This window comes from Pongo pygmaeus, chromosome 15, assembly GCF_028885625.2.
Source record: "Pongo pygmaeus isolate AG05252 chromosome 15, NHGRI_mPonPyg2-v2.0_pri, whole genome shotgun sequence".
Classification (NCBI taxonomy): domain Eukaryota; kingdom Metazoa; phylum Chordata; class Mammalia; order Primates; family Hominidae; genus Pongo; species Pongo pygmaeus.
In genome coordinates, this window is record NC_072388.2 from 66,094,777 (window position 1) to 66,120,917 (window position 26,141).

General features: G+C 41.9%; 1 protein-coding gene across 9 annotated transcripts in view; it reads left to right on the top strand.

Annotated features, from left to right (window-relative positions):
- Positions 1-8,993: 8,993 nt before the first annotated feature.
- Positions 8,994-26,141, top strand: part of PALS1 (protein associated with LIN7 1, MAGUK p55 family member) — a 101,933-nt gene continuing 84,785 nt past the window's right edge. The window contains exon 1 of one of the 9 annotated variants that reach the window (XM_054448629.2): positions 8,994-12,239. The gene's annotated coding sequence lies outside the window, so the exon portion shown is untranslated. The other 8 variants (XM_054448628.2, XM_063651697.1, XM_063651698.1 and 5 more) reach the window with 8 other exon arrangements.

A 26,141-nucleotide genomic window follows, 5' to 3' on the forward strand; every position in this document is an offset into this window, starting at 1 on the left:
TTGGAGCATTTAGTCCATTTACATTTAAAGTTAATATTGTTATGTGTGAATTTGATCCTGTCATTATGATGTTAGCTGGTTATTTTGCTCGTTAGTTGATGCAGTTTCTTCATAGCCTCGATGGTCTTTACAATTTGGCATGATTTTGCAGCGGCTGGTACCGGTTGTGCCTTTCCATGTTTAGTGCTTCCTTCAGGAGCTCTTTTAGGGTAGGTCTGGTGGTGACAAAATCTCTCAGCATTTGCTTGTCTGTAAAGTATTTTATTTCTCCTTCACTTATGATGCTTAGTTTGGCTGGATATGAAATTCTGGGTTGAAAATTCTTTTCTTTAAGAATGTTGAATATTGGCCCTCACTCTCTTCTGGCTTGTAGAGTTTCTGCTGAGAGATCCACTGTTAGTCTGATGGGCTTCCCTTCGTGGGTAGCCCGACCTTTCTGGCTGCCGTTAATATTTTTTCCTTCATTTCAACTTTGGTGAATCTGATAATTATGTGTCTTGGAGTTGCTCTTCTCGAGGAATATCTTTGTGGCATTCTCTGTATTTCCTGAATCTGAATGTTGGCCTGCCTTGCTAGATTGGGGAAGTTCTCCTGGATAATATCCTGCAGAGTGTTTTCCAACTTGGTTCCATTCTCCCCGTCACTTTCAGGTACACCAATCAGACGTAGATTTGGTCTTTTCACAGAGTCCCATATTTCTTGGAGGCTTTGTTCGTTTCTTTTTATTCTTTTTTCTCTAAACTTCCCTTCTTGCTTCATTTCATTCATTTCATCTTCCATCACTGATACCCTTTCTTCCAGTTGATCCCATCGGCTCCTGGGGCTTCTGCATTCTTCACGTAGTTCTCGAGCCTTGGCTTTCAGCTCCATCAGCTCTTTTAAGCACTTCTCTGTATTGGTTATTCTAGTTATATATTCATCTAAATTTTTTTCAAAGTTTTTAACTTCTTTGCCTTTGGTTTGAATTTCCTCCTGTAGCTCGGAGTTGTTTGATCGTCTGAAGCCTTCTTCTCTCAACTCATCAAAGTCATTCTCCATCCAGCTTTGTTCCGTTGCTGGTAAGGAACTGCATTCCTTTGGAGGAGGAGAGGCGCTCTGCTTTTTAGAGTTTCCAGTTTTTCTGCTGGTTTTTCCCCATCTTTGTGGTTTTATCTACTTTTGGTCTTTGATGATGGTGATGTACAGATGGGTTTTTGGTGTGGATGTCCTTTCTGTTCGTTAGTTTTCCTTCTACCAGACAGGACCCTCAGCTGCAGGTCTGTTGGAGTTTGCTAGAGGTCCACTCCAGACCCTGTTTGCCTGGGTATCAGCAGCGGTGGCTGCAGAACAGCGGATTTTCGTGAACCGTGAATGCTGCTGTCTGATCGTTCCCCTGGAAGTTTTGTCTCAGAGGAGTACCCGGCCGTGTGAGGTGTCAGTCTGCCCCTACTTGGGGGTGCCTCCCAGTTAGGCTGCTCGGGGGTCAGGGGTCAGGGACCCACTTGAGGAGGCAGTCTGCCCGTTCTCAGATCTCCAGCTGCATGCTGGGAGAACCACTGCTCTCTTCGAAGCTGTCAGACAGGGACATTTAAGTCTGCAGAGGTTACTGCTGTCTTTTTGTTTGTCTGTGCCCTGCCCCCAGAGGTGGAGCCTACAGAGGCAGGCAGGCCTCCTTGAGCTGTGGTGGGCTCCATCTAGTTCGAGCTTCCTGGCTGCTTTGTTTACTTAAGCAAGCCTGGGCAATGGTGGGCGCCCCTCCCCCAGCCTCGCTGCTGCCTTGCAGTTTGATCTCAGACTGCTGTGCTAGCAATCAGTGAGACTCCGTGGGTGTAGGACCCTCCGAGCCAGGTGTGGGATATAATCTCCTGGTGCGCCATTTTTTAAGCCCATCGGAAAAGCGCAGTATTAGGGTGGGAGTGACCTGATTTTCCAGGTGCCATCTGTCACCCCTTTCTTTGACTAGGAAAGGGAACTCCCTGACCCCTTGCGCTTCCCAAGTGAGGCAATGCCTTACCCTGCTTCAGCTCGTGCACGGTGCGCTGCACCCGCTGTCCTGCACCCACTGTCTGGCACTCCCTAGTGAGATCAACCCGGTACCTCAGATGGAAATGCAGAAATCACCCGTCTTCTGCATCACTCACGCTTCACGCTGGGAGCTGTAGACCGGAGCTGTTCCTATTCGGCCATCTTGGTTTTGATCCCTAATTTTTAAATTTTTCTGTAGAGACAGGGTCTTGCTATGTTGCCCACACTGGTCTCAACCCCCTGGCCTTTAGTGATTTTCTCGCCTCAGCCTGTCAAAGTGGCCTGAGCCACTGGGTCCAGCCTGATGTAAATATTCTATCTCCTGATTGTGGCGGTGGTTACATTAGTGTGTATATTTATCCAACTAAATACTTTAAAATAGGTGCCTTTTTTGCATATAAATTATACCTCAATAGGCCGAGCTCAGTGGCTCACGCCTGTAATCCCAGCACTTTGGGAGGCCGAGGTGGGTGGAGCACTTGAGGTCGGAGTTAGAGACCAGCCTGGCCAACATGGTGAAATCCTGTCTCTATTAAAAACACGGCATGGTGGCGGGTGCCTGTAATCCCAACTACTAGGGAGGCTGAGGTAGGAGAATTGCTTGAACCTGGGAGGCAGAGGTTGCAGTGAGCCGAGATCATGCCACTGTACTCCAGCCTGGGTGACAGGGTGAGACTGTGTCGTAAAAAAAAAAAAAAAAAAAAAATTAACATGATAATTTGTGTCTATAGTACTTATCACACATTAGATTATCTGGTGGTTTTAAAAATATGTCTACAAATGCTTTATTCTCCTCCCTTCAAGGGATGGAGCCTATTCCTTCCTTTGGGTACAGATTGGACTTAGCGACTTGCTTCTAGACAATAAGATGGCAGTGGTGGTGTGTGGTTTTGGAAACTAGGTCATAAAACAGCCCATGGTTTCTGTCTTTGTTGCTCCCTCTCTTAAGTCATTTGCCCTGGTGGAAGCCAGCTGTCACATCCTTAGATCATTTGCCCTGGGGGAAACCAGCTGTTCCTTATGACAAGAAACAGAGGCCAAGTACTATGACAAGGAACAAGGCCAAATGACAAGGACAGAGACCTCTAGCTAACAGATATGTGAGTGAGACTCCTGGAGGCAGATCCTTTAGTCCCAGTCATGCCTTCAGATGACTGCAGTCCAGAGCCGACATCCTGCTTGTAACCTCAGAGCCACCCAGCTAAGCTGCTTCTGGCTTCCTGACCTGCAGCAAGGGAGGAATTACATTTGCATGTAATTTTGTATCACAAAATCTCATTTATCTCTACTTCTACTATTAAAAGAGCTTGTCCTTCTGTGTATATTTTAGATGAGAACTTATGAAATGTTGACTAAACTGCTGAACACCCTTTGAAATCGCTCCATTTTCTTCATTAAAGTGAATTCTCACATTTTACCAAGATCTTAGGTATATTCATAGCCTATATTCAGTCTAAACTTAAAAGGAAAAAAAAATCAGTGCATTTTTATGCCTGTTGCCAAACTGTTCTCAGCTCTCCAGTGCCCTGAGCTGAGATAACAAGGCTTGGGAGACTTGTTTGCTGTTCTGCCTTCCTGCATTTGCTTGAAGTGTTACCCAGAGGCCATGAGGCCTGAAAGCTTTCAGTCTAAATACTTGTTTAGTCAGGTCCTAGTACCAGCTACGGATTTACACAGCTACAAATTTAAAACCATTTATATTTCCAAATATGGTTTTAAAAGTTCTTCTAAAATTATTCTGGAAAATAGAAAAAAAAGAAAACAGTATCTATTTTCTCCAAGAGCCCTAAAAGGGATCCACCGTGCTGTTCCCATGTCTCCCATTCTACCAACACATTTTTATTTTATTTTATTTTATTTTTTTGGAGACATAGAGACATAGTCTCACTCTGTCACCCAGGCTGGAGTGCAGTGGTGCAAGCTCAGCTCACTGCAACCTCTGCCTCCCAGGTCCAAGTAATTCTCCTGCCTCAGCCTCCCAAGTAGCTGGGACTACAGGCATGCGCCACCACGCCTGGCTAAATTTTGTATTTTTTGTAGAGACAGGGTTTTACCATGTTGCCCAGGCTGGTCATGAACTCATGAGTTCAGGCAATCTGCCCGCCTTGGCTTCCCAACACACTTTTAAAAACCTGGTGGAATACCAGTACCTATTCCAATTCTGCCGTAGTCTATCACATGAGAAGGTAGGGCTTTTCCGTGAGAGAGAAATTTGCAAAGCCTCAGATATCTGCTTCTACTGATAGGTTTTACAAGTTTCTAGTTAGCACTACCTCCTATATCTGATCTGTAATTTCCATCTGAAACTCCCTTCCTCTGGCTGACTTCCCCCAGTCTGTCTCATAACAGGTGGGAAGAAACCTAGTGTAACAATCCAGGCAAAAGATGATGATGGCCTGGAGTAGGGTGGTAGCAGTGGGGATGGGGAGAAGTGGTTAGATTCTGGATATATTTTGAAGGTAGATAAACAGGATTTCCTGATGAGTTGAATGTGCCATGTGAAAGAACACCTGGATAACTGGAAACTGTGTCAAAATCAATAGTTCTGCCATGTAAAATTTGCAATACTCATTAGAAATCTAAATGAAGATTCCGGCTGATAGTTGAATACAGGATTCTGGAATTTAGGGCAGAAGTTCAGACTAAAGATAAATTTGGAGTAAACAGTATATAGATGAAATTTGAAGCCATGAGACCAGATGAAAGGGAGTGATAAAGAACATCATGATAAAAATAAAGACAAACAGTTAATACATACTATGTCCAGCACTGTTCTAAGCACTGTCATATATAAATTCAGTTTGTCTTCACAAGCACTGTAGGAGGTAGCTACTTTTATTATACTCATTTTATAAATAAGGAAACTGAATTTCAGAGAAATTAACTGACTTTCTTCTAATCAGACAGCTAGCAAGTGATAGAGCTGGGATTCAAACCCAGGCAAAGAGAGAAGAAAAATATTCCATTTCAGAGCTTTGGGACACTCCAAATATTAGCATACAAAGAGATAAATAAGAGCCAGCAAAGGGTTCTGAGGAGGAGGTTCCAGTGAGATGGGAAGGGAAGTAAGAATGGTGTTTCAGAAGCCCAGAGAAGAAAATGGAGAAAATTATCAGCTTTATCAGATACTGCAGACAGGTCACATAAGATGACTGAAAACTGACTTTTGCATTTAATGAAGTGGCTGAAATCAGTGACTTTACATGTCAAGTGGAGTGAGTTCAAGAGAGAATAGGAGAAGAGACATTAGAGTTCCACTCTTTGCTTGTTTTGAAACAGAGTCTCACTCTGTCCCCCAGGCTGGAGTGTAGTGGTGTGATCTTGGCTCACTGCAACCTCCTCCCACTGGGTTCAAGCGATTCTCCTGCCTCAGCCTCCCTAGTAGCTGGGATTATAGGCTTGCACTACCAAGCCCAGCTAATTTTTGTACTTTTCGTAGAGATGGGTTTTTGCCATGTTGGCCAGGCTGGTCTCGAACTCCTGACCTCAGGTGATCCACCCGCCTCAGCCTCCCAAAGTGCTGGGCTAACAGGCAGGAGCCACTGTGCCCGGCCTACAGTTCCACACTTTAAAGTTCAGGCCGGGTGCGGTGGCTCATGCCTGTAATCCCAGCACTTTAGGAGGCTGAGATGGGTGGATCACCTGAGGTCAGGAGCTGGAGACCAGCCTGGCCAATATGGCAAAACCCCGTCTCTACTAAAAATACAAAAATTTGCTGAGCATGGTGGCACTCATCTGTAATCCCAGCTACTAGGGAGGCTGAGGCAGGAGAATCTCTGGAACCCAGCAGGGAGAGGTTGCAATGAGCTGAGATCATGCCACTGCATGCCAGCCTGGGTGACAAGAGCAAACTCCGTCTCAAGAAAAAAAAAAAAAGTTCAGGCCAGATACTATCCAGACCCAGTCAGTCACAGGTATTCACATGTAAATATTAATTAAAGTAGCACTGAAATTTTTCACAGAAAACAAAAGTGTGATTGGGAGCTTGGTGAGGAAAAGATATAGGTAATTTTATAGCCCTTTTCAAGCAGAACAAACTTCGTTTCCTCTTTCTTAAAATTTGGGCTTGATCTTTCCTTCATTATAAATTTTTCCGAGCCCTAAATTTACCCACCTCCTCTCTCGGAAATAAAATTTCTCAGGGCCAGGCGCGGGGGCTCACGCTTGTAATCCCAGCACTTTGGGAGGCCGAGGCAGGCGGATCACAAGGTCAGGAGATCGAGACCATCCTGGCTAACATGGTGAAATCCCGTCTCTACTAAAAATACAAAAGATTAACCAGGCATAGTGGCAGGCGCCTATAGTCCCAGCTACTCAGGAGGCTGAGGCAGCAGAATGGCGTGAACCCACAAGGCAGAGCTTGCAGTGAGTCGAGATTGTGCCACTGCACTCCAGCCTGGGTGACAGAGTGAGACTCCATCTCAAAAAAAAAAAAAAAAATTCTCATGGACCCCGTTTTATTTCTTGACACATATCCAGACTGGCATAGGACCACCCAGATGGGTACAAATAAAAGAATGATAAACGATTGACATTCTAAATATTGAATATCCTACCCTGAAGCTTTTGTTGACTCTTGTTTCCATATTAAGCTCATGCTTCTTTTCTCTGTTTATATCACTCAGTCATTCACATTTAGAAAAAGTTTTATGTGTATCTTTTTAAATTTTTTTAATTAAATTGATAAAAATTAGATATATTTATGACATACAACATAGTATTCTGAAATATGTTTACACTGTGGAATGGCTAAATCAAGCTAATTAACATTACCTTGCATACCATTTGTTTTGTGGTGAGAACATTTAAAATCTAGTCTCTTAAGTATACTAAAGTATACTATACATTGTTATTAACTATATACTCACCATGTTGTACAAATAGAGCTCTTGAACTTATTCCTCCTAACTGAAATTTTGTATCCTTTGACCAACATCTCCCCACTCCTCCCCCCAACTCATGTCTATTTTTTTAAAGCCATGTATAAGATCTTGATTTTCCTATTATTGTGACTACTTTGAGAGCAGTTTATTCACTGTTCCCAACCGCACCTTCACTAGATAGTAAAGCTCCTCCTGGTATAAGACCTTTTCTTTCTTTCAGTCTAGCACACTTATGTTCATTCACCATGCTTTTCCTTGTATTTTATTTGTCTTATTGTGTCCTTTTTCCTACCTTTCCTGTTCCTCTAGGATAAGGACTGTCACACAGATTTCAGTGCCTACAGCACAATGCTTAGCCCATTAAATGAGTGAATATTTGTTAAAGTCAATTAGGTTGAATAATACTGACCTGTACTGAATTACACTGATGCAGATAGTGGGAACTTCCATTCCATATGACAACTGTATAATGTTCTTAGCTTAGAGATATATTATATTTAGCTAGATTTATGAAAGTTTCAATTCTGCTATAAAACATCTAAATAAGAATAACCCAATTAAATTAGAAAAGTTCATTGTTTGTTGGTTTGCTTTTTGTTATTTTTTTATTTCAGATATTTGGCCAGGCGCGGTGGCTCATGCCTGTAATCCCAGCACTTTGGGAGGCCGAGGTGGGCAAATCATTTTAGGTCAGGGGTTCGAGAACAGCCTGGCCAACATGATGAAACCCTGTCTCTACTAAAAATTCAGAAAAAATTAGCCGGACATGGTGGCAGGTGCCTGTAATCCCAGCTACTGGGAGGCTGAGGCAGGAAAATTGCTTGAACCCGGGAGGCGGAGGTTGCAGTGAGCCAAGATCACACCACTGCACTCCAGCCTGGGTGACTGAGCAAGACTCCATCTCAAAAAAAAAAAAAAAAAAAAATATATATATATATATATATATATTTACTAGTACTACTATTCGTAGGTAATTTTTGTTTCATAATTTCTCTTTTATCTGAGTCAGTGAGTACTCTGCTTTTATTATACATTATCTCTGATCATCTGGTTCATACAGTTATGTGATTAGGCTACTAATTCACTTATGAAAATTCTGAGTACTAATTCACTGAGGTAATAGTGAAAGCCAAGTTATGAAAACTATACTAGTGAAGACCTGGTTTTCACTAGTACAAAGAGGAGATATAATAGCCTTAGTTAAGGCTACATAATTTGATATATAATAGGGAATATAAATCTTGAAAACCAAAATTTCAGAACTTTTTACAAGTGGCTGAAATGCAACATGAATATGTTTCCCCCAAAACTTTTTTTAAAAAATTTTTAGAGAAGGGGGTCTTGCTGTGTTGCCCAGGTTGGACTTGAATTCCTGGGCTCAAATAATCCTTCCATCTTAGCCCCCTGATTAGCTGTCAGGCACATGCCACCATGACTGGCTTCCCAAAACTTTTAATGAAATAAAATAGTCTGGTATTTTATTATATAAACATTTATTAAGGGATATTGACAGACAATGGGCTAAGCAGATGACAAGATGAGGAAGAAGGGAGGGTATTTACTATGGTGACTGTCCACTTTACTCCCGGTTTTACAGTTAGGCTTTCACTACTCACCCATAATATTTGGTTATAAATTTGTTAGAGTGACTCAGCAGGTGGATTGCTTTCTGACTAGGATGAACAGCCCTTCTGACAGGCAGGTTTAAACCACAGATTATCCATTTCATTCTATTTTGGGGGCAATATTATATTCTCTTAACCTCCTATGCTATCCATGTTAGACTCTATATGCAGAGGCTACCAGAATCCTAAAACTAGGGGGAAAAAAGGAGTAGTTAACCCTTTTACATTATAGATGAGAAAATTTAGGTCCAGGAAGCTTGTCACACATCTAAATCACAGAATTAGCTAGCAGCAAAGCTAAAACTTAAATCTAATTACCATGCCTCCAGTTTCTATACCTTTCACTCTTTCAGCTACCCTTCCGTTTCTGCATATACACCAGTAATTTGTATGACTTGGCGATTCTGGGATTGGCTCAATTCACTAGAAAATAGATTTCTTTTTTCTTTTCTTTCTTTTTCTTCCTTTTTTTTTTTGAGACATGGTCTTGCTCTGTTGCTCAGGCTAGAGTGCAGTGACACAATCACAGCTCACTGCAGCCTAGATCTCCTGGGCTCAAGGGATCCTCCCACCTCAGCTTCCCAAGTAGCTAGGACTACAGGAGCATACCACCACACCCAGCTAATTGTTAAATTTTTTTGTAGAGATGGGGTCTCCCTATGTTGCCCAGGCTGGTTTTGAATTCTTGGGCTCAAGCAATCCTCCCGCTTTGGCATCCCAAAGTGTTGGGATCACAGGTGTGAGTCACTGCACCTGACCCACTAGAGAGTAGATTTGTTATTTGCTATAGGATTTGCCCTCTTTTAACATGAAAATATCTTTAGGAGGTAAAATAATAACTTTTTTTTTTGAGACAAGGTCTCATTCTATTGCCCAGGCTGGAGTGCAGTGGTGTGATCTCAGCTCACCACAGCTTCGACCTCCTAGGCTTAGATGATCCTCCTGCCTCAGCCTCCCAAGTAGCTGGGATTATAAGCACACACCATCATGCCCAGCTAATTTTGTATTTTTTGTAAAGATGGGTTTTTTCCATGTTGCCAAGGCTGGTCTTGAACTCCTGGGCTCAAGGGATCCATACACCTTGGCATCCCAAAGTGCTGGGATTACAGGTGTAAGCCACCATGCCAGGCCATAACTAACATTTTTATAGCACTTCTTTTCCTGAAAAAAATGCCCTTCTGAATTGTTATAGCACTTTAAAAAGGAATTTCACATATTTTGAGATAAGCAGCTGGTCTGCTATCTCACACTCATACTAATAATCATTTTATTAGGGTGGGGTCCTGTATGGGAATCTAAGCAGCTGAGGAAGCAAGGCTAGGCACTTGGCGGGTTCATTTGGGTGGAGGCTTTTTTGTGTGTGTGTTTTTTGTTGTTTTGTAAAACTGCCTGGGGCCAAGAGATTGGAAGTTACGGATAAAGATATACTATCTTTCCAAAGAGGTCCTTTCTTTGAACAGCTAGATCTGCAGTCCTTACCTGAAGATGATTTTGCCCATCCCTCCCCATGACCTTTGGTAATGTCTGGAGACGTTTTTGATTGTCGCATTGGGGAGGGTGATGCTACTGCACCTAGTGGGTAGCGGCTGGGGATGCTCCTAAACATGCTATGATGCACAGGACAGTCTCCACAAGAATTATCCAGCCAAATGTCAATAGTCCCAAAGAAGAGAAATTATAAGCTAGAGAAAGAAGAATTCATTGACGAGCTGGAGGAAGCTTATTGAATTATTATTTATGTTATATATTTAAGAACTTAGAGGCCGGGCACGGTTGCTCACGCCTGTAATCCTGGCACTTTGGAAGGCTGAGAAAGGTGGATCACCTGAGGTCAGGTATTCAAGACTAGACCAGCTTGGCCAGTGTGGCGAAACCCCGTCTCTACTAACAATACAAAAATAAGCCGGGCGTGGTGGCGGGCACCTGTAATCCCAGATACTGGGGAGGCTGAGGGAGGAGCATCGCTTGAACCCGGAGAGCGGAGGTTGCAGTGAGCCGAGATTGCGCCACTTTACTCCAGCCTGGGCAAAAGAGCGAAACTCCGTCTCAAACAAAAACAAAAACAAAAGAATTCAGAAAAGGAAGTAAGTCACACACAGTAACCTTTTTTCTTTTGGGGTACGGCTAATAGTTTCTAGGAATCCTGGAGACTTTATCTGGATGTCAGTTAGGCATTTCACCAGTTCTCATGGCATCTTTGTGGAGGAATATGGGCCAAGAAGACAGTTCGGTTGTGTCGTCCATCTGTATTCGAAGCCTACTGAGAAATTTTTGATGGCAGGAGCATTAAGGTCTTTAGTGGCATGCAGCAGAGTTCTGTCCTCGGCTCTGTCTTATTAAACACTTGGACAGAATGCTGATCAGATATGAGAAGGATAACAAATCTGGGAAGGGTAGGCATCCCCAAAGATCTTCACCACCAGGAACAACGGTTTGCTTCGTTCAGGCCATCACAGTGTCCTTAGTGAGGGACACTAACAACCCATAGGCTGTCCAGAGGAGAGTAATGGGGAAGAATGTGAAAGAACTTGAAAATCAGGACCTGAGGACATTGCGAGATGGAAAAACACGGTGGGACAAAATGAGGAAAACCGAGAGAAATGGAAATGGCATATACGAAGGCTTTGAGGGAGGACTGTGCCCCTGGGGGAAACTGTGCCCCGGGGCTGGAGTCACAGGCATATTTTGGCCTCATAGAAGGAGAGGTCGATTAACAAACCTTGCAAGTGTTCAAAGGTGGAATGGGCTTCCTCGGAAGGTACTGTCAAGACAGAGACCATTCGAGGGCTTTTATTGCAAGTGTCGAGACACATTTGCTGGTATTTCTCCTTGGAACGTACTCCAATCTGCTCTGACTTCCGCCCGCACCCGCCTGAGTCCTGCCCCATTCCAAGGGTGGCACATCCAGGTCCCGAGGGCGCCAGCCATGCCCGGAGCATGGGCTGGTCTGCGTAACTCTGTCCCTTCGGGAGACTTCTAGGAAATAGTTCTAGTCCTTGCTATCCTTGCTTTCTGGATTTCAGAAGTCAGTGCAGCTGCTGGCTTCATGGAGTCTTCTGCGGGACACTGCACAAATCCAGGTGTTTACGTAATTTTTTTAAAAAAACAGATGTTAGATTGTGTGACTAACTTGACAGGACATGAGGAATCTCTTCAAAAGGAATCAGATTTTCTTCAGGAGCCGTCATCCAGAGACAAGAGCCAAGGGATGTAGAAACTCAGGGAAGCCTCACGTCCCCACGAAGCCCGCCGGCCAAATCCCGAAGTGGCTCCACAGGGCCAGCTAGCCCGGAGCAGTCGGCGTTTTAGACTTAGAGGCGCGCGACTGCGCGCACCCGGCGGGAGCTGCGGAGAGGACCAATGAGCGGGCGCTCTCTCCGCTCCGGCTCGGGATTGGGCAAGCCGCGCCAGCCTCTCACGGGCGGGGTGGGACTGGGATCCGCGCGCCCACTGCGCCAGAGTCCCGGGGGCGCGTGCGCGGTCTCGCGGCGGCCGCAGGGGCCGGTCTCGCGCGGTCTAGAAGTGGAGTTGTTGGCGGCTGCGGCGGTGACGGCGGCGACGGAGGAGGCTGGCGGTGGGGCGGGGGCGGGGACTAAGGATTCTGAGGTGGGGAGTCGGGAGTTTCTGGATTCTTTATCCGGTATTTCAAGGGCCGCCGGAGGGCTGTCGCTTCTGCAGTGCTTAGGAGCGGCCAGGGCGGGAGGCTCCGCGGAGCCGAGGCGCGGAGGTAAGAGGCGGATCGGCGGCGGCTGGGCTGTGGAGATCTTAATCAACAGGTCCCCGGGAGCGCGGCGGGGGAGGGGCGGGCGGGCTCCCCTTCCCCCACATGCCGCTTAAACGCCGGCCAGCGGGAGACCCCTGGCAGCCAGGCGGGCTTCCTCAGGCGCGCGAGCTGCGGCCGTGGAGGGTGTGAGCCCAACCTTTGTCCCTCCGAGCAACGCTGCCTGCGCGGTGCCCGCTCCTTCTGCTTGGCTGGGCATGCACCTTGGCGCGGGCCACAGCCAGCCGGGCCCGAGGTGCAGGGGGCGCGCGGGGGAGTCGTCTGCCCCCTGCGCCCCCCTCTCCGAGGTCGCGACGCGTGGGACTCCCTCCCGGCCGGGTCTGGGAAATCGGCAAGGGAACGCTTTCCTTTAGAAGTCAGAAGGTAGTCAGCGTTCCTCTGCCTGACTCAGCTGCTGGTATTCTGCTGCTCATTGCGTTCTTAAACACGCAAACAGTTCCTGCTTCCTTGTGACCACTTTTAAAGAAAAGCCTAGTTTTGTTCATGGTTTCTGATAATTTAAGGTTGCACGTTGAACTTTGAAGCCTGTAAATTGTTATAACCTACGTTTAATGAAGTTTGCTTTAAACGATCTTTGTAGTAAATTATGTAACTTTCTAATGATCATAACTCACCTTCTGTTGATTGACATACAATAATGTGCACGGAATGTAGGTTTCGGTCGAAAGGTTTTTCTTGGCAGTTTATGCTAAAATTAAAATCTGATGGCTAGGAAGTTTTTAGATGTAGTATGGAGTGTGTGTTTTGTCTCCATACTCGTTTAGAATAGTAAGAATTTAGATTTGGAAAGTCAGTTGAACAAAAATTTTGAAATTTTGATTTGACTGACGCAGTGAAAGGTGTTAATATTTCTGATTTTTTAAAAAAGCAATATCATGTTTTAATGATAGTTTACTAATTATGCTTTTGGATTATACCAGAAGTTAATAACCTGTTAAATTATGCAATAGGAACAAATGACGTGTTGGTTATTGGTGTCTTTGAAGTATTGGTGGTAATGAAACTTATTAAATAAGCTTCCTTGAATTAAGAACTACGATTTTTTTTTTTTTTACTAGATCCCTGTGGACATAGCGTATTGTGGATAGGTTTTAAAGGCTTTCTATTTGCGGCAGGATGAGCTATTAAATTATAATGTAAGATATTTATAGATAAAACAGGCAAAAATAGGAAAAGCAATTCATTATTTTATCTTTAAAAATCGAGTAAATTTTACCATGTACCTGAATTACTTTTGGCTAGACGGACTTGAACTTGACAAATTAAGGTGGACTGATTAACTTGTTTTAGAATGTTAAAACGGGAGAGAATATATAAGTTCTACCTGAGGGTGACCCAAGTCAGTACAGTGGGTTTAGCTTTTACATGATCTTGAATTATTATTTTGATTAAAAATCTCATCACAGGGGCACGTGTTTCAGGATCTCTTGAGGGCTATGTCATGGAAAAAATTTAAAAAATAAAATTTTATCACCCATTCCAAGAAATGTGATCAATTTTATATATTATTATACTGAAATGCCCTATTTCTCTGATATTTTCTGATTTCAGAGTGTCTAGAAAAAAATAGTATCTTGACATATGTGCTTATATAGAATATAATTGTCTTTTCTTTCTTTTTTTTTTGTGAGACATAGTCTCGCTCTTGCCCAGGCTGGAGTGCAGTGGCGCTATCTTGGTTCACTGCAGTCTCCACCTCCCGGGTTCAAGTGATTCTCCCGCTCTCAGCCTCCCGACTAGCTGGGACTACAGATGCTCGCCACCACACCCGGCTAATTTTTGTATTTTTAGTAGAGACAGGGTTTCACCATGTTGGCCAGGCTGGCCTCGAACTCCTGACCTCAGGTGATCCAGCCGCCTCGGCCTCCTGAAATGCTGGGATTACAGGCATGAGCCACCGCCAGAATATATATATATATATATATATATATATATTTTTTTTTTTTTTTTTTTTTTTTTTTTTTTGAGACGGAGTCTCGCTCTGTCGCCCAGGCTGGAGTGCAGTGGCGCAATCTCGGCTCACTGCGAGCTCTGCCTCCCAGGTTCACGCCATTCTCCTGCCTCAGCCTCCCGAGTAGCTGGGACTACAGGCACCCGCCACCACGCCAGCTAATTTTTTGTATTTTTTTTTAGTAGAGGCGGGTTTTCACCGTGTTAGCCAGGATGGTCTCAATCTCCTGACCTCGTGATCCGCCCGCCTCCCCCTCCCAAAGTGCTGGGATTACAGGCGTGAGCCACCGCGCCCGGCCCTTATAATTTTTGATCATATACTTACTGAATCATAGGATCGTTGAGTTGAAAGTAATCTTAGTGGTTATATAGTCTAACCTCTTCATTTTCCACGAAAAAGAAAGTGAGGCTTGCAGGAGTTAAGTAATCCGTAGTCTGACTGCTAGTTAGTGGCAGACTTGGAACTACATGAATGCTAAAATGCTGTTCTCCATATTCTAAGTCTCCATATTCTAAGTTCAGTGCTCTTCTCAGGATGTCTCATTGTTAAATAAACCAATAAGTTGCCTTCTCCAAATCACTTAACTGGCAGGATTCTTTCGGTCATGCAATTTTTCCCTTTTCTTTTTTAGTAACTACTAACTGCAATTCATTCCCCTACTGAAAAATTTTCAGTTTTCTAATATTTCAAACAATGTTTAATGAATATCTTTGTGCATGTCTCCTTGAGCGCATGTGTGGACGCTTTCCTAGAATGTATGTATACCTACCTATAAGTGGAATTGCTGATAATAGGTTGGTATGCGTTTTCAACATTACTAGATACAGCCAAATTACCCTTTTTAATGCTGTAACCATTTACATTCCTGCAAACAGTATGAGTGACAGTGGCTTCACATCCTTGCCCACACTTGGCATTGTAAGATTTTAAAATTTTTGCTAATCTGGTAGATGAGAAATGATATAATTGCTTCCTTTCTTCAAAAAATATTTAATTTACATGAAATGAAATTAACTCTTTTCATTGTACAATTCCAACTCAGAGAGCTGTGCAACTACCACAGTCAAGGTAAAGAACAGTTCCATCACCTATCCATTCACCAGTTGAAGGACGTTTGAGTTGTTCTCAGGTTTTTGTGACTGAATAAAGTGGCTGTAAATCTTTGCAAATAGGTTTTTGTGTAAACCTAAGTTTTTGTTTCTCTTAAGTAGATGGAATATGGTAGGTATAGCCTAATTTTATCTTAAAATAAAAAAAAGACCTATCTGTGGTAGACAGAATAAAGGTCTTCAAAGATATCCTAATCCCTGGAACCTGTGAATATGTTTGCTTACGTGGCAAAGGCTTTTTAAGGTTGCTAATCAATGGCTTTAGGGAGATTATTGTGGATTATTCAGGTGGTCCCAGTGTATCACAGAATCTTTAAAAAAGGAAAGAGAGAGGCAGAAGAGTAGAGTCAGGAAAAAAAGATGTAACGATGGTCAGAGAAGTGCAAAGTTGCTGGCTTTGAAGATGGAGGAGAGCAGGCCACAAACTAAGGAATATGAGTGGTCTCTAGAATCTTGAAGAGGCTCCAGAAAAGAAAGCAGCCCTGCCAGTAATTTTAGCCAAGGGAGACATATGCCAGATTTCTAACCTATAGGACTGTAAAATAATTTCTGTTGTTTTAAGCCACTAAATTTGTGGCAATTTGTTACATTGGCATAGGAAACTAATACACTGTCAAGCTGTGTTTGAAGTGACTGAACCACTTTGCATTTCCACCAGCAATATATGAGAGGTCCAGTTGCGTTACATTCCTGTCAGCACTTGGTATGGTCAGTCTTTAGATTTAGCCATTTTAATAGTACCTCATTGGGATTTTTCTTTGCATTTCCCCCATGACTGAGGATGTTGAGCATCTTTTCATGTGCTTATTTGCCATCTGTTTATCTTTGGTAAAGTGTCTGAACCTTTTGCCCATTTTTAAATTGGATTATTTTCTTATTGCTTAATTTATTATTATCTTATTATTTTTTCCTTTTTTTTTTTAGGGATGGGGTCTCACTGTGTTTCCCAGGCTAGTCTCAGAACTCCTGGGCTCAAGTGATTGTCCTGCCTCAGCCTCCCAAAGTGTTGGGATTACACGCATGAGCCACTGCCCCAAAAGTTTTATATAGTCCTTTATCTTTGTCAGATAAGTGATTTACGAAGGTTTTCTTCCACTCTGGCTTGCCTTTTCATCCTCATAACTTGTATACTTCATTACTTTTGAAGTATAGAATTTTAAATTTTGAGGAAGTCCAAATTATTAATTTTTAAAATTTGAATATTGTATCTAAGAACTCTTTGCTCAATCCACGGTCAGAGAGATTTTTCTCTTATTTTTTTTTCCAAGTTTTATATTGTATTTTTAGATCTATGTTCCATTTTGAGTTTATTTTTGTATAAAATGAGAGAAGTACAGGTTGTTTCACTTATTTATTTGTCCAGTTCCATGACCATTTGTTTAAAACATGATCTTTTTCCCATTGTATTCCTCTTGTCTCTTTGTCAAAAGCTATTTGACTACATTTGCTTGGATTTGTTTATGGACTCTTCAATTGATCTATTTTGTCTATCCTTTTTATTTTTTATTTTTATTTTATTTTATTTATATTTATATTTTTTATTTAGAGACAGGGTCTCTCTCTGTCGCTCAGGCTGGAGTGCAGTGGTATGATCTCTGCTCACGGCAGCCTTGGCCTCCCAGGTTCAAGCAATCCTCCCAAGTAGCTGGGACCACAGGCGTGCCACCACACTTGGCTGATTTTTAAAATTATTTGTAGAGATGAGGTCTTGGCTATGTTGCCCAGGCTGTATTATTTAAAAAATTTTTGAGACAGGGTCTCACTCTGTCACCCAGGCTGGAGTACAGTGGTGTGAATATGGCTCACTGCAGCCTCAACCTCCAGGACTCAAGCCATCCTCCCACTTTCCCCGGTAGCTGGTACTATAGGTACATGCCACCATGCCAGGCCAATTTTTAAAATTTTTTGTAGAGACAAGATCCCCCTATGTTGCCCAAGCTGGTCTTGAGCAGCTGAGCACAAGGGATCCTTCCACCTCAACCTCCAAAAGTGCTGGGATTACAGGTGTTAGCCACTGAGCCTGGCCTACTATAGCTTTTTTTTTTTTTTTTGAGTGGAGTCTTGCTCTATCGCCAGGCTGTAGTGCAGTGGCACGATATCAGCTCACTGCAACTTCCACCTCCTGGGTTCAAGTGATTCTCCTGCCTCAGCCTCCCAAGTAGCTGGGATTATAAGCGCGCACCACTACGCCCAGCTAATTTTTGTATTTTTAGTAGAGGTGGGGGTTTCACCGTGTTGGCCAGGATGGTCTTGATCTCCTGACCTCGTGATCTGCCTGCCCCGGCTTCCCAAAGTGCTGGGATTACAGACGTGAGCCACTGCACCCAGCCTACTATAGCTTTAAAATAAGTCTTCACATTAGGTAATGTGACTCTTCCACTGTATTCTTTTTCAAAATTTTTATGGCTATTTTTAGTTCCTTTGCTTTCTGTATGATATTTAGAATCATCTTGATAATTCATACATTCTGTTGGGGTTTTGATTGAGATTGTGTTTAATTTAGAGATCAACCTGAAGATAATTGACATCTTAATAATTTGAGTCTTCTAAACTATGAACATGCTATTTCTTTCCATTTATGTGAGTATTGTAGTTTTCAATATGCAGATCTTGCAAATACTTTATTAAGTCTATACCTAATTATTTTAATTTTTTGGTCCTATTGTAAATGGTAATCTAAAAAAATCAGATTCCAATTGATCACTGATAGTATATAGAAATTAATTTTTGTATATTGACTTTGTATCCTGAGTTTCTGCTAAACTCCCTTATTAGCTCTAGGAGCTTTTCTATTTTAGTAATTTTTTTTGGAATTTTCTAAGTAGACAGTCATGCTCAAAACTTTTCTTTCCTTCTAGTCTGTATGCCTTTTATTTCTTTTCCTTAACTTACTGTATTGGCTTGGTTAGGACTTCTACTGAGATATCGAATAGGAGAGATGAGAAGTAGCATCTTTATCTTGTTCCCTTTTTTTTTTTTCTTAAGATAGGGTCTCACTCTATCCCCAGGCTAAAGTGTAGTGGTACAGCACTGCTCACGGCAGCCTCGACTTTCTGGGCTCAGTTGATTCTCCCATCTCAGCCTCTTGAGTAGCTGGGACCTACTGCGAGTGCCACCATGCCCAGCTAATTTTTTGTATTTTTAGTAGAGACAGGGCTTTGCCATGTTGCCCAGGCTGGTCTCGAATTCCTGGGCTCAAGCGATCTGCCCACCTCAGCCTCCCAAAGTGCTGGGATTATAGGCATGAGTCACAGTGCCTGGCCTCTTGCTCACTTTCTTAAAGGAGAAGTATTCAGTCTTTCACCTTTAAAATATGATATTAGCTGTAGGTCATTTTGTGCATTCTCTTAAGGAGGTTAAGGAGGTTTTCTTCTGTTCCTAGGTTACTGAGGGTTTGCTTTTTAAATCATGAATGGATGTTGAATTTTATCACATGCCTTTTCTGCATGTATTGAGATGATTGTGTGAACTTTTTTCTTTAATCTGTTAATATGGTGAATTACACTGATTTTTCAAATGTTGAACCATATTTGCATGTTTCTGGGACTAACTATGGGGTTATTTTAAACAAAAATCATTTTGGATTTTTTAAAACTAATATACATTAACATTTATTCTTAAAAATGAAGGAGCAATGTCACATGCCTGTAGCCCCAGCCAATTGGGAGGCTGAGGTGGGAGGGTCGCTTGAGCCCAGGAGTTTGAGTCCAGCCTGAGCAACATAACAAGATCTCTTTTCTTAAAAAAAAAAAAAAAGGAAACCAAATATAAGATTTTGTGAACTAAAATACTTAATGAAGTCAGTAGAGTCAAGGTATTCATTAACAGTTACCTACCTACATTTTACATTTTAGTAGGACTTAAATTTTCTTGATTTATTCTAGAGTTTGTATATTAGAGGACTCTTATTTAAAATTACTAAATGAGAGCTGGGTATGGTGGTTCATACTGTAGTCCCAGCTACTCAGGAGGCTGAAATGAGAGAATTGCTTGAACCCAGGTGGCTGCAGTGCTCTCTGATCACACCTTTGAATAGCCACTGCACTACAGCCTGGGCAACACAGTGAGACCTGGGCTCTAAAAAAATTTTTTTGAAAATTAGTAATAAAGAAAATGTTATTTGTGTCACTGTAACCAAACATTCCCCATTCTGGGTAGTTTAGATAAGTTTTTAAATGGACTTGGAGAAGCTAGGCATGGTGGTTTGCGCCTGTCATCCCAGCTACTCAGGAGGCTGAGGCAGGAGGATTGCATGAGCTCAGTTCAAGACCGGCCTGGGTGACAGAGCAAGACGAGTGAATGAATGGAGAGTGGATTGTATTTTGAATGAAGATAAAATGATATGATTTGGAGGTTTTGACTTAGAATGAAAACCATGAAGTTAGAAAAAAAAAAGCAGGCTGGGCGTGATGGCTCACGTCTGTAATCCCAGCACTTTGGGAAGCCGAGGTGGGTGGATCACAAGGTCAGGAGATCGAGACTTTCCTGGCTAACACGGTGAAACCCCATCTCTACTAAAAATACAAAAAATTAGCCAGGTGTGGTGGTGGGCGCCTGTAGTCCCAGCTACTTGTGAGGCTGAGGCAGGAGAATGGCGTGAACCTGGGAGGCGGAGCTTGCGGTGAGCCAAGATCCCCCCACTGCGCTGCAGCCTGGGCGACAGAGCAAGACTCTGTCTCAGAAAAAAAAAAAAAAAGAAAAGAAAAAAGAAAAAAAAGCAAATTCCTTCTTCATACCAGAGAATCAAATATAGACTCCTGGTTAATCACATAAATGTTCAGCTTAAAGTACAGAGTAGAATGATTTCAGTGAATTTTTTTTTTCTTTAAGAGGTAAGGTCTCACTCTGTTGACTAGGCTGGACTTGAACTCCTGGGCAGAAGTGATCCTCCTGCCTCAGTCTCCTCACTAACTGGGACTATAGACATATGCCACTCACACCTGGCTCAGTTAATGTATTAAATCAAAAAGTGTGAAGTGAAATAAAAAACAAAATGCTAGTAAGAAAAAGCCAGGTGCCATTTTGTTTTGAACCGAGTATGTTCCTTCATGAGAAATATGGATGCATGACACATGCTCATTAAATATATTTTGAATTGTGAGATTTTTTCCTTCATCAATTCAAGCTATAGAGACAGTTTATTTTTTATTTTAGTTAATTACTTATTTTATTTAGAGATGGGATCTTGCCCTGTCACCCAAGCTGGTGTACAGTGGTGTGATCATACCTCACTGCGGCCTCAAACTCCTAGGCTCAAGTAACTCTCCTACTTTAGGCTCCCAAGTCATTGGGATTATTGGTGTGAGTCACTGCACCTGGCCAGAAAACAGCTTAATTATGAAACAGTAACTTCGTAATCAAGCTTTTTAATTTTGTTGTTTTTATAAATTTGGGCTGATTATGATATAACATTATAAAAATTAAAACATTTGGCTTTCTGTCTTATATAATTTTGTAGTTTCTTCTTCAGTTAATAGTCTCAAAGACCCTCAAAGACATTGAAATTTTGAAGCCCTCCAGGGTTCTTGGCATTTTGCTTCTTTAAGGCAGGGGTCAACAACTTTCTGTAAGTATTTTAGCTTCATGGGCCATATTGTCTCTGTTGCAAGTACTCAGTTCTGTTGTCAGAGTGGCAGAGGTAGCCAAACAAATGAGCATGACTTTTCCAATAAAACTTTACTTATAAAAATAAGGTGTGCCTGATTTGACCTCTGGACTTAGTTTACATACCAACATTTTTATTTTTATTTTTTTGAGATAGAGATGGCGTCTCACCGTGTTGCTCAGGCTGGTCTCGAACTCCATGACTCAAGTGATCCTCCCAAGTTGGCCTTCTAAAGTGCTGGGATTACAGGCATGAGCCACCACGCCTGGCCTACATACCAATTTTTTTTTTTTTTTTTTTTTTTGAGACCAAGTCTCACTCTGTCCCCCAGGCTGGAGTGCAATGGCGTGATCTCGGCTCACTGCAACCTCTGCCTCCCGGGTTCAAGTTATTTTCCCACCTCAGCCTCCCGAGTAGCTGGGATTACAGGCACCCGCCATCATGCCCGGCTAATTTTTCTATTTTTGTGGAGACGGGGCTTCACCATGTTGGCCAGGCTGGTCTTGAACTCCTGACCTCAGGTGATTTGCCCGTCTCGGCCTCCCAAAGTGCTGGGATTACAGGCATGGGCCACCACGCTTGGCCTCATACCAATGTTTTAAGGCAAAAAATCAACAGGAGAAATGACAGTAATTGTAGTAATGTAGTAAAAGGAGCCTTAGGGTATTTATTTCATGCTGTAATTCTAGGCCAAGCCTCGCTTTTCTCACCTATGACATGTAGCCACCTTGAAAGATGATTGAAAAAATTAAGATATGGAAAGCACCTAGCAAAATATCTGACACATAGCAGATACTAAATAAATATTCACTTATTCACTTTTTGTTTCAAGACTGCACAGTGCTTTGTCACAAACCAACAGATGTGAAATAATTAAGGAGAGTCAGGTTTTTACAGTTTGTAGTACATCTAATAAGTTCAAATATTAGAAATTTTATGTGTTTATAGTTGAGTTATGCTTTTTTGATATAAATCATAATTGGCTTCACAATTTGAGAAACTTCACACAAAAAGTTGAGGATTTTGTGTGAAAACATTATATTTTGAGAGTTTTACATTGTCACAGAAAAGGTTTGAGAATGTCACTTAAAATACATTATTTTGTTTTGATGTAAGAAGTAGGCAATCTGTATTTTGCTTGTGTGTTTTAGAAGTGCCTTTAAGACTGCATTCATTTAACATGATGGCTTCCTATGAATGTAGTGAGCTAGGTGCTCTGCTAGGACTTGGTTGTACTTAGAGTATCCATATTTAGATACTCATTTTTGTGTTATGTTTGAAATGTAAGTGACGCTTCAGAAAGTCTTTTTTTCTGAGTTTCTATCAAGATAAAGCTGTTCTATTTTGTTTTTTATGAAGCTGGTTGAGATTCACTAGAGCCATTTTATAGCACACAAATGGGTCACATCCTACAACTTGAAAACCACTGATGTAGATAGATGAAAGTAACGCTTCTCCAAGAGGCTGTGTTCATAATTTCATTTAAAATTCAGCCACCCACTCTTCCTTCCTCTAGGAACGTTCCATACCCTCCTATTGGCAATTAAGTTTTAGTTCTTAAAATTTTAGGAAAGTATGCATTAACAATTTATTCTTTTTTGTAACTCATCTGTAAGTTATTGAGGGCTGTGACTACTGTTTGATGTTCATTTATGCTCAGAAGTACTAGACACTCAAATATTTACTGACCAAAAAAATCTGGAAGAAAATAAGTTATGCATTAAACAGTGGTTCTTTTGTCTTAGTATTGGAAATCACATTGCCTCACATTGAAAACTGTATAAACTCCAGTTTATGTGTACTGGACATGCAGATTTACCTGTCTAATATTAAACCAAAAATTCTAGTATTAAACAGGTTGTTTTGTGACTCTGATAGTCATCTGGGCCCTTCCTCTGAAACACACATACACTGTTCATACAATATGCAGGGATTCATGGAAATAAAGTCATGAACCCCAGATACAGGTCTCTGATCCAGGTGATTCATCGACTGTATAAATGACCTGCAAATGTTTTTCACAATAATGATTTGCATAAGGGTAATCAGTACATACTTAGAGTTAATGAAAATAAATTTCATAGTTTTGTAGGCATCCTAAAGGAATCTTATCCTTCTGTGTTTTATACCTTATCCCTTTATACTTAAAATTTTTAGCAAGATTGATAGTTCATTTGACCAAATCACAATACTTTCTGCTTTCCCCTCTTATCCAGAATTGTATCCCTTGCTGTGTCTCTTAATGTGTTATGCTGTATGCTGTATCCTTTGTATGTATTTCTTAAATATTAACAACTACATTTCAAGTTCTTTGTCAGCATTCTCCTTTTTACACATGAAGAAATTGAGGCTCAGAGAGATTAGATATTTTTTCCATAATCCTATTATAAGTGATAGAAAGGAGTTGAATTAATTTTATTTGATCCCAAAGCCCTTGGCTTTTCTGCTTTGTCTATAATATAGCCTGCCTTAAGACTTATTTTAACATTGTCTTTTTGGTAAGATTAGAAACTTTTTGATGAAAGCCATTTTCCACTTTACCTAGTGTTTAAAAATGTACATGAGGCTGGCGCAGTGGCTCATGCCTGAAATCCCAGTATTTTGGAGGCCGAGGCAAGAGGACCGCTTGAGCCCAGGAGTTTGAGACCAACCTGGGCAACATAGTGGGACCCTGTCTCTACAAAAAATATAAAAATTAGCTGGACTTGGTGGTGTGTGCCTGTGGTCCCAGCTACTCGGGAGGCTAAAGTGAGAGGATTTCTTGAGCGTGGGAGGTTGAGGCTGCAGTGAACCATGATGGCACCATTGCACTCCAGCCTGGGCAACAGAACGAGAACCTGTCTCAAAAAAAAAGTAGTTGAATTAGAGTGAAGAACTTTGAGCCTGTAAATTGTAAATAAGCTCCTTAAGGGTAGGGTAGGGAGTTGTATCTTTTTGTCTTAGTATGTCAGCCCTTAATATGGCTGTGATACAATAAGAAATATATATTTGGTCTTTGTCCCTGACAGCTGACCTAGAGCTTCTAAATCCCTTGGAATTTTCTTAAGCATAAAAGTGATGAGAGTCTTTTGTTTGAATGAGGGTGATAAGAGCATCTTTTGTTTCAGTGAGTCAACTCTTGGCAGGCCCCTACAATAGCTTCAGGTTAGGGGGCTGGTTGCCAGAAAGACCAAGGCATGGGGCCCCACCTTCAACCTCTGGGAAGGCAAAGAGGGGCTAGAGATAGCCAGTCACCAATGGCCAGTAATTTAATCATGCCCATCTAATGAAACTCCTAAATGACAGTGTTTGGAGAGATTCTGGGTTAGTGAATATTTCAAGGTGCTGGGAGGCTGGTTTGACTGGAGAAGGCATGGAAGCTCCACACCACCCGCCTAAACCTTGCTCTTTGCATCTCTTCCATTTGGCTATTCCTGAGTTGTATCTTTTGTAATAAACCAGTGATAGTAAGTAAAGTGCCTTTCTGAGTTCTGGGGCCATTCAAGCAAATTATTTTCATTTATTTATTTTTTGGTTTTTTTTAGAGACAAGGTGCTTGCTCTGTCACCCAGGCTGGAGTGCAGTGGCATGATCATAGCTCACTGCAGCCTTCAACTCCTGGGCTCAAATAGGCGTGCACCACCATACCCAGCTAATTTCATTTTTATTTTTTCTAGAGATGAGGTCTTGCTGAGCTGCCCAGGCTGGTCTTAAACTCCTGGTCTCCAGCAATCCTCCAGCCTTGGCCTCCCAAAGTGCTGGTATTACGGGAGTGAGCCACCGTACTCAGCATTTAGCAAACTATTGAACCTGAGGAGGGGGTCGTGGGAACCCCTGATGAATAGCTGGGTGGGGTGAAGTACAGGAGGCCCAAAACTTGTGGCTGGCATCTGAAGTCGGGGCAGTCTTTTGGGACTGAGCCATTAGCTTGTGGGATCTGATTCTAACTCCAGGTAGATAGTGTCAGAATGGAATTGAATTGTAGGACACCCAGTCGATGTCCAGAGAATTGGTGTGAGGAAAAGACCCACACATTTGATGTCAGCAGTGTTGAGAATGAAAAAATCTCGGAATGGCACATAGTAGATGCTTGGTTTCAATTTGTACTTTTATCATTTATTTGTTTAAACTTTAGCCTTGCTGTGAGCTAAATATTAGAGACTGTTCTGTTCTAGTCATCTCCCATAAACAGATAATTTGACATTTGAAACACAATCTCATTTATTCTAGGTTGGCCATAAATGTGTTTACTGCGAGGAAATCTAACACTTTCACATGTTCTTGATTAGCTTTTTCTACAAAGACATAACCATAAATGTATTAATTTGCTGATGACTTTTTCTTGTTTTTCCATAGGCACATACTGACAGGCTTTACAGTGCAGTTACAGTACAATCACTGACTTACAGTACTTTTACAGATTATAGGGTCAGATGTCTGCAGAAATACTCTCTTGACTTATGTGTGACAATGAACAAGTTAACTTATCAAAGCCTGATTCCTTATCTGCAGAATGGGGATGCTTAATTCAGTAGGTTTTATTTTGAGAATTGAGATGGTACATCAAGAATGGTAGGCATGGTGTCAGTATATACAGTATTAAGCACTCTTTCAATGTTAGATAAGAGGTAGGAGTTGTGTGACTTGGTTGTTATAGTCTGAGTTAATGATGAATAATTATAATTGTATGTTGAGGTCAGCTTTCTAATCTCTGAAATAATAGTGAAAGTCAAATGAGAGAAAACAATTTGTTGTCCTAAACAGTTTACTTATATAGTGAGATTAAGTTCTGTTCAGCTTTATCAGTTTCTCTATTTGACTCAAGAATTACTCTGGGGTGTTTTTCAGTAGGTTGTTTTCACTACACATTTTTAAATAGACTTTAAAAATGACGTAGTTAGGCCAGGCGCAGCAGCTTACGCCTGTAATCCCAGCACTTTGGGAGACTGAGGCAAAAGGACTGCTTGAGCCCAGGAGTTCCACACCCACCTAGACAACATAGTGGGACCCTGTACCTACAAAAAATACAAAAAAATTAGCTGGGTTTGCATTCCTGTAGTCCCAGCTACTTGGGAGGCTGAGGTGGGAGGATTACCTAAGCCCAGGAAGTCAAGGCTGTGGTGAGCCATGATTGTGCTGCTGCTCTTCAGTCTGGGCAACAGTGAGACCCTGTCTCAAAAAGAAAAAAAAAAAAAAGACATCAT